We start from the raw sequence: 10,195 nt of genomic DNA, 5'->3' as shown, positions 1-10,195 counted from the left end.
GAAAAAAAGAGGTGGGGTGGGTGGATTAACCCTTCTCAATATATTTTAGTAGCTTTTGTATTCTGATTTGGACCACAATAAGAGAAACAATGCTGGAGGTTAACTGGTGTCCAAATGTGAATTGCTGTGAAATCAATAATTGTGTTCTCACATGCATTAGCATGTTCAAAGTCATTGATATCCTATACAAACAAATAGATAAAACAGGCTTGTTTGGAGGACAAAGACAGACAGTCAGTCTGTTGGGATTTCATCTGAATTGGTGTTTGCATTTTGATGATGTGTTTTCCATCACAAACACACACATAAATCGCTTCAAAGAGTGATTCTAATTCAAAGTAAGACTTAGGGAACTTTCATCTACTGAAGCACCTCCTCCTGTTGTGAAAGAGAGGTAGAGAATTAGTTAATGTTCCCGCTTTTAGTAATGCAATGGTTGAAGCTTCAAAACAAGGGACAACTTAGCTTACTGCTTTAAAACCCCAACATTTCAAAAGACTTGCTTGTTTATAAAGGATTTCAAAAAGAACCAAGCTCATGAGGGTGAGTTGTGCTAGTTACACTTTGAAATGCACTATATTAATGAGTCCAAAGGCAAACATGTTTTATGAAAATGCAAATAATAAATTTGGAAAAGACATAAACCTATGACTCAAAATGATTTATATTGGTCTCAATTGACAATTTTGGATTTTGCATAATTTACCATTAGTGCTGAGTAGATCACTTATAAATTGTAATCTGTTACCTATTCCAAATTGCATGGTGAAAATTGTAGTTACAGTAGTAACATAATCCATTACGTTACACAATTTAAGTAATACAATCAGACTACATTTTGGTTGCTTTTGGATTACTTTTGACCTAACTCATTTATCACAAATAAGATAATCTTGTACTCTCTCTCTCTCTCTCTCTCTCTCTCTATATATATATACATACATACAGAAATAAAACATATACCATTACTAAAATTACTTACTGTTGTTACTAAAAACACGAGGTGCATTAAACGTTACTTTATTGTCAAGGTTTCATAAACTGGGATTCGTGAAGGAACTTGAGGGGGTTTGTGAGTTTAAAGAAAAGCTAATAATTAATTCAATCATATAAATGTACAAATATTATATTAAGCAAAATCAATCAAAGGTTGTGAATACCTGACTTACATATAAATAAGACATATTGTGAATTTGTACATTTTAATGTGTTTTAAAGACAAAAGTCTTCCAATGACCTAGTAATATGTTATTAAACAACCCACTAAATGATAATTCAAATAAAAATCAATTTCATCATTAGTTGTTGATGCGATGTGGAAATGTTAAGAAAACACTTTGAAAGAGTTTTGTTAACCCAGTAGTCAAATGCGGTGTGGCCTCTCAGTTTTCTTTGTGTGAATGTTGTCCACAAAACTGCAGGCCCTTCTGAATGTATGTTAGTGAAAGGCTATTTAAAAAAGAGAACATTTAAAAGATGAAAAAGAAGAATTAGGGACAATAAATTATGAATAATTTATTGCTATTGTGTGAATAATATCTAATCATGTAATCATTAAAAAGTAACTAGTCTGACTACGAGTTTTTAGCATGTAATGTAATCTAATTAAAAGTATTTAATTATAAGTAATCCAGATAACATCTAATCAGTTACTAGCATGGTTTACCAGTTTCCACTTGTATTTTTTTTTTTTTTTTTTTTTTGCATTATTAAATGATTAGCCTTTGAAACAACATCATACCCTTCGATAAAAATGCATTACATCAGTAAAACAATTAGTTTAATTTTGTATTACATTGAAAATTACATTCTTGACATATTCATTCTGGACCTCTTATTGTTCCCGGTGTGTGAAAAACAGCATCTGCCAACAATACTGAAGTCAAGTCCCAATGAAAATATTCTATACCAGCCTTCCTGTGGTGCCAAGCGTTGTCATGGTGCCACTCACAGTCTTCCATGTCTAATGAAACATGTGAGAACACGGATGTGCACACAGCAAGAAAGTGCTTAATTGATCGAAAACATAATTTTAGGTTTGTGTGCTTACATGTTTTTAGATATCTGCTCATGACTGATTTGCAAGTTGGAAACACCAAACACACACACATTTGTATTATTATTATTTTTTATATGCATGATCACAAAGAAGATTTGTCTAAAACGTATTCTTCACAGGTGAGCGCTTAAGATTTTCACATTCAAATGCAGACACACTTCAGAGACATGCCTAATATCTTCAACTGTACCAATCACACACAGGGAAGCACTTTTGAAAACCTAGCAATCGTATGAAACTATACATTTAAAACACCTCATTACCTTCACCACGAAGAAGGGCAATAGTAGAAAATATTCAAGTTTGTTTGCTTTCCACTGCTGGCAGTCCATCACAAACACTGATTCTCTCAAGTCCATTGGGCTCAGGGGTTTGCTTGTCATGACTCTTCAGAAATAAACCTCCTGATAGGTTTCTTCAGACGGGGAGAATGTGTGTGTGAAATGACCCATTTTCTTCAGGGGCTTCAGGCAAGGCTGATTTCAGCCTGTTCAATGAAGTTTCCTGCTTCTCTGTACCAGCTTTCAGACAATTTCACCAAACTCTCAATTAACAAAACAGGTGAAAAAAAGGTGTGAAAATCAAAGTGAACTTGAGAAGATGCATACGAGAAGCAGAGGCTCAGTGAAGTGTCTGAGTTAGCTCATCTGTCATGTGCTGCTTAATACCACCTCGTGAGAATTATACAAACAAATAAATTAATTAATTATACAATACTAAACTAATATGGCTATTAAGAGCCCTGCTGGCAGTTTTATTTCTAAACATACTGGTGACTGTCTGTGCTGTTCTTGTCAGCAGGGATGTCATTACTGACACATTAAACAATCATTGTACTGATTCCTGACACAATTGAACCTTATATTCACCTAATGAGGTTATTGTACAAAAAAAAAAAAAAAACTGAAACATTTGCGTTTGCGAATTTCAAGGGACCCAGGTGGCTGGTGTACTTATGAATGCAGACTGCATGTGGTGAGGATGATTTAAATACTCAAGAAGCACATTCAAAGACTGCACGCACACACAACATGACAAAGTGACAGATGTAGGGAGGTATGCAGGTTGTGTGAATGCAAATGAAATATTAATTATGAGCGAGACACATTATGATTTGAAATAACCAGATGTGAATGTGTGGAGTTTTTTTGTTTTTTTTTGCAGGCATAATTATTTTGGAATTTCATTATATGTCAGTTTCAAAATAGCACGATTAGCACAGAAACAACCTTGCTTTGTTTCCATCCAGAGATGCAGTGAAATTAACTCAACGTGCCTTTAATTTCACACTTAAACATAAGATCTCCTGTTGGTCACAATTACATTGCCACGCTTGGAAATTAATTGGATTAAAGATCGTAGTCATGACGGACACATGGGACATTTGATAATCATCCAGTCGCCCGCTGATGATCTAAATCCTCCGCTTGGGCTCTATTGTGTTTGAATGCGTGAATTTAGACCTGATGGATTAGATGTCAATCACTTTTTTTCAATTCCCTTATCATTCACAGACCAGTCTAGCAGTCTAAGCCTCCAATCTCTTTTCCTTCTCATCTCTCCCTTCCTGTCCCTCTCTCACACTCTCCCTAACCAATATATGGCTTTTTTTCATCATACTGTCCTATCGTTCTCTCATTCTCTATCTTACGGTAGGTTGGACTTCCTCTTTTCCATTTCATATCTCCCCCCTCCTCTCCATCCCTCTCTCTCGCTCTCTCTTTCCAGTGTCACCTCAATCATCTTATCCCCACAGCCTCAGGCTAGCAGATATAACAGAGGATGGAGGGCGATTTCCTGCATTCATTCCCTCTCATTCGGCTGTGTGGAGCGGTTACTTCTGTATGCAGGGTGATGCAAAGGCTAGTCCGTCTGGGAGAGGATTAGCCCAGTGTGATTACTTGACTAAAGGGTTAACCCGTCTGACGGTTAACCACACACACACTCTCTCTCCACCCAGTGACGTTCACTCTGCAGGAGTCAAGGACTGAACCGGGCTGTCTCTCATCTCTCCTCCACTCATCTACTGAGGGAAACTCAGAGAAAGTCATTAGAAAGGCATTTAGGGAAGTTTGAATTCATCTTCCGACAGATAAAAATAATGTCAGGTGGACACAATCAGGCTTGAATAAAGGATTTCAGTGAGCTGAGTCTTAAAAGCAATACACATTGTTGCTGAAACTATCAGAGAGACTTTGTTTATATATATTTTTACCTCACAAAAATACACTCCAAGCTATCTTTGCGTCTAAGAAATACAGTCCTACAGTATATGTGCCAAAATTAACAATTCCGTTACCACCTTGATCATAATCAGTTTTTATGGAGGTACTTCATCATAGGAAACTCAATGGGTCTCATTCATGAAACACGAGCAGAACGATTTTTTGTGTAAATCGTGTGTAAAGTGTTTTTTTTTTCGGATTCATTAAAATGTTCGTATTTTCCAAATGTTAGTTGGTACGAAAGAAATCTACACCTGCTCCCAGCCACGCGTAAATAGTGCGTTTAACATCTGAACATTTTGCTCATTAATACGGCTGCATTTTAATTCACCTTAATTGGGTACATATTTACACAGCATTTTGAAAAAAATATTATAGTAATTACATACGGTTTTTCTTTTAACTTTTATTATGAGAGGATAGGATCTGTAATATGCTGCCAAACTTCCTTTTTTAGGACCTGATACGCCACTAGTACGCTTGAAAATAAAATGTGGCGTTTTGAATGAACTTCTGATATTAAAACTTCAATTTTTGCAGCTGAGAAATGTTTCTTTTTCAGTCGCTTTTGAGAAGACATGTTGAAATCCTTCATTTGGTGTCATAATATGATGCCCATATATAGTCGTCAGTCGGATTTAATGGGCGGGATTTATGGTAATTGAGAATGTGCGTGCACACGCATCCCATTTACGACTGATTGGAATTCATTAACACACACACATTTCACTATCACATCTGACGTTTACGAAGTATTTGTGAATCAGGAGAAGAGTTTTCGGGAAGATCTCTTTACGCGCAAATAACTCAAATATTTACTCGTATATTTACGAATGTTTCATGAATGAGACCCAGTGTATGCCAATTAAGAGCACACCTCAAAGGGATTTCATATTACTGCAATAATACAGAATAATATTTCTGAATAGTTTTCCCTTAACTTAATCTCTTCACTGTGAGGAATAAGTCAAAGTGCTACTTACTTAAACTGAATCTTAAAATTCCTTAAATCCATTTTTAATTCAAAAGTGATCTTGTTAGCATTCTAAGGCATTCTAATCAATAAATGTGGTTCTAATTGTGGTTTCATCCATGTACAGTAACTATTGTTATTTTATTTATTTTACATTTGTACAAACATTGTACATATATACCAAATCAATCAGTGGACTGTTTCAAAAAAATTACACCCAACTTCAGAGACATACAAGTCTTGACCTAACTGAAAACCTCCTGCATTTTTTTTTTACAATTATACATTTCTAATTTATGTGTAATACTATACTGTATATAATAAACTAGTAGTGTAATGTTAATGCATTTCTAATTAGCTGAAATGCTATTGAAATGTTCATTAAAATGAAGTATTAAAAGTATATTTAAAAATGAATTATAAAGAAATACACTTGAATGTACTGCAAAAATAATGGAAATTTGATCCCCACAAACAAGGCCATCGCTAGTGGGGTGAAAGGTGGTGACGATATGGGGCCCATGGCTGTGGGTGGCCCACCGGCAATTTTAAAAGACTGCCCGAGGCCAGAGACTTGACGGGCCATGGTCATGGCTCTTGAAAGGATAAATGCATACAAAATGATGTTGAAATGATCGTGTTGGTAAGTATCCTCGGAAAACTGCTGGTTATGTTTTAAGTGAACTGTGATGAGCGGGGCAGGGCCGAGAGCCGTGGGAATGGAGCGAGGCCAGTGGAGTGATTGGAAATGAGCGACACCTGTGATACTCAAAGGTCTCGAGTTTCACGGAGGAGATTGGAAGCATACAATGAGGAGCGACATTGAAGGACGAGAGAGGACCAGGCCTGGGCTTTGTTTTGTGTTTTGGTTTTGTTTGTGCACGACAGTCGTCTGTGAGGGGCTGTCGCGCTCTTTTGTGTATATCTTCTTATTAAAGTATCATTTGATTGTCCGCTGGTTCCCGCCTCCTTCTTCCCGTGATTATGAAGTTTTTATATTGTTACATGAACATAAACATTTGAGAAAGAAATCAGGTGTGTCCCATTATATTGGATCCATGCATTTCTTTTAAAAGGGCTGTTCCTAATTATTAGCTGCTGTTGGTGTGCTTAATTGTCAATACAAGAAATATAAAAAAACAGAAAATCAGTCACTGCTCTTGACTGCATTACTTGTTTACTTGTTGTAGTTTTAGTTTCAATCAGCGCCCACATGCATAACCTGCACTGGGGCCCCGCCAACCCTAGCTATTCTGCCTGCAGTGGAGGGTTTACCAGGACATAACCACAAACTATTAAAAGAGTTAAAAACATGTTAATGTCACACTGTGAGCCATTTTCATTTTAATTGTACACTGATAATTCAATTCAGCTTTATAAAGACGGCAAAAGACTTTAATTTATAAATACATTTTTTCCTCAGATATCCAAGATCCTACTGATAAATATAATATAAACAAGATTCTATTTAATTTCATACCAGTCTGTAGAAAGATGACTGATATCTTTGTCTATCTAAAGAAAACCAAATGTCTATGTTTTGTGTTAGAATCCTCTAGCTGGCAAGACGAACAAGTCTTCAACCAATTCCAAAGGCTTGAGTATCACCGTTTTCTGTTTATACCTGTTATACTTTATACCTGTTTATACTGCAATTTTTGAAGAAAACCTGAACCGACACAAGCTGCTATTGAGATTCAGTGTGTCTTTAAGTGTGTTTTTACACTAAGGGTGTTATTGAGTTGAAATGCATTCAGTGGCTATGCTCCAGTGATTGTGAGGTGTTTGGGGAGATGAGAGAGACCAGCACTGGGCCGTGGGAGGTGCTCGGGGTTAAAGATTGATGGTTGTGGACAGACACACTCCCTCCTATTTTTCTTTGACCCCCGCTGAGGGGAAAAACACATCGCATTACTGCTGTTCAACAGAATGCCCACATCCAGGGTGCGACTATCCACCCCCTCCACGCTTTGTTTGTCTTTCTCTGCCTGGAGGACTGGCAGGACATGTACATGTCTTTTCTTGTACATTTGAAATACTTTAACATTTTCCATTACATTAAAAAATTTTGAATTAAAAACTGTTTGAATGCAAAAACTGAATGTACAGTAAGTATAAGAGTTATGTAAAGGTCATCTTGTCTATTAAATAAATGTAAATATAATTATTAAAGACATCTTATTTTTATACAAAATAACAAAATAAATGTTACCCAGTGGTTTCATGGTTTTGTTAAAAAATACAGATTTTCAATGTGGTCTCAGGCTTTGGTGGTCCCACTATAAATTTTAATCATTTCAAGCATTCATGTTTATTGAAAGAAAAAAGTGGAATTAAGCAAGTTACATTAAAGGGCTCTTTGGCTATTGTGACTGAAAAAAAGACGCTAGTGCTAACTGTAGTTACAGTATTGACTTAACTGAAAACCACTGTAAGAAAACTAAACTAACATACGCTGTGCTTACTCTTTAAGCATGTTTGTCCCAGAGAGAGTTTTAGAGAAGAGAAAAAGAAACCGAATGGAGGAGATAGCAGAAAAAAAGTGTTGGAAAATTAGGTAGTGAACCATGAAATCATGCCTACCCCTTCTGTAATTTAGTTTTAGGATTGGGTTCACGGGCAGTGATTTCAAACCCCCGAGGAGTTCCTTTATTGCGCTGTTTTAAAGTCACTCCCTGTGCCTTATTTATCTTCAATTGTGTCTTATGCTGTGCAAAATTTCCCACCGCCGAATAGATTTATGCTTTCTGTCTTTCCTTCTTTCCTATTTTCTCTCTCTGACTTTTCCTTGCCAAGATGGATTGATTTTTGTTTTGCTAGCCTGTACAATGCAGGGCGGCAGATTCAATGTGATTACATTGGTCACTTCTCTCCTGAGGTTTTATGCGTGTCCCTGACAGAAGGCTGACGTCGTGCTTCGGAACTTATCCACGGGTCAGTGCAGAAATCCATGCATCCCCCAACTCTAATAAAATACTAAAACCCTGCATGCAACTTGGTGAGTCAACTCAACCTGGCAGACATTACGCAGTAAGTCCACCAGAACTAAACAGATAACTGATTCTACATTGCATTCAACTCAGAAAGCCAGAATTATCAACTTACTATTTGGAAAAAAGCAATAAAATCCCACATCAACCATCGAAATTGTGCAAATCTAAAGCAACGTTTCACAGGAATGAAGTTGTCAATCACATTTCAAACTAATTAAATGCATCAGTGAGTGAAAGTTTACTGTACATGACAGTAAAAATGGTTTAGCAAACATTTACAGAGACGAGTGTGTAAAACATAGTAAATTACTGACATAAGCAACTTGAAAGCTAATGGTATTAACGGCATTCTACATCAGGAGTGCGATGGATTGCTTTGGCTCAACCCAGCCTCATTGGAAAAAACAGGTCCATGGTAACATATCTTAAAAATTCTGTTGCATTGCTTCTTGCATTTGTCACAACACATTCAAAATAAAATGTCCAGTAAGTGGCACTAAAAGCATATTCGTTTTTATCCAGAACAAATGAATGTAAATCTGCTAATGTTTTATTGTGTTGGTTGTTAAACGTATTGTGGCAGTTCAGAAATGAAATGTCCAGTGAGTGGTGCTAAAAGGATAATGCTCTATCACAGTGGTTCCCAACCTTTTTCAACTCGCGGCCCACACAACCAAACACATATGTTTCAGCGGCCCACTGCAAAAAATTTTACTGACCCCGCTGGTTAATAACTTAGCACTCAGAAGCTAGATTGTTAACTGTATTTATTGAATGAACTAGGGCTGTGCGATATTAAAAAAAAAAAAAAATGCTTTACAGTCATAAATGCATTCAGGATGAATTTGAAACATATTTCCAAAAGAAAAACAATTAGAGCTTTATTAAAATCTTGTAATGTCTCTAGAACAGACATAAGTCAAAATAATCACTATAGTAAAGGTGTAACAAAACATAACAAAATTTCTAGACTTATGGCAAAAAATAAAATAAAATAAAATAAATAAATAAATAAATAAATAAATAAATAAATAATATATATATATATATATATATACATACATACATACATACACACATATATATATATATAGGGACTTTTTTTCTTCTTTTTTGCCATGCATTGTTCATAGAGCTCATTAATTGTAGCGGTGCCTCAGGTGTTGAAATAGATTTGTTATACATTATACAGGTTCACACATACTCCGTCTGCAGTGTGTATACAGTATGTGTAAGCGATGCAGAAGCAGCAGCGAGTTATTAACGCGAAAGCACATCAAAATCGTCATCACACGCAGATTTCCTTTGCTCTGTCACAAAACCAGACGTGCTTGCTCAGATACATGCTGCTCTCACCTGGAGAGTTTGCGCACTTAAAACGTGTCTCCTCTCACTTAACCTGAGTCCTGTGCACTCACAACTCTCTATGTTCATGTGCTAGATATTATTTTCGCACAATTTTATTTCTAGCCTTTTACCGCGTGCAGTGTGAACGCTCTGATCCATTAACATGGGCTCGGAAAAAAGACACAGAGTGTGAACCTGGAGTTAGGCACATGCCCAGTCTGTTCTGTTCTCTCGCTAGGTTGAATTCTCATTGAATCAGATAGCATACGAAAATCGTGCACGCTCAAATCGTGATTTTATGATGATTTCTATTAATCACACAACCCTAGAATGAACTGGAAAAGAACAGAAAATAACTCGGCCTGGCACCGCTCAGTAAAACGGGAAAACCAGATCCAGGCAGACCTCGGGTAGCGGGTAGACAGTCAGTGGAGCAAGCAGTCAGAAGGGAAAATCTTGACAGCCATTTATGCATGAATTTGTTGTTCTGTAGCATATGCAGCAAAAATATAAATTGGTAGTTTATTCTTAAACCAATCAGCGAGCTCGAATAGTGGAAGCATAGTTACAGTTTAATATATTTTTTTTGTTATTTAAA

The sequence above is a fragment of the Carassius auratus genome, chromosome 14, assembly GCF_003368295.1.
Source record: "Carassius auratus strain Wakin chromosome 14, ASM336829v1, whole genome shotgun sequence".
Lineage (NCBI taxonomy): Eukaryota > Metazoa > Chordata > Actinopteri > Cypriniformes > Cyprinidae > Carassius > Carassius auratus.
Note: the sequence above shows the minus strand (reverse complement) of the source record.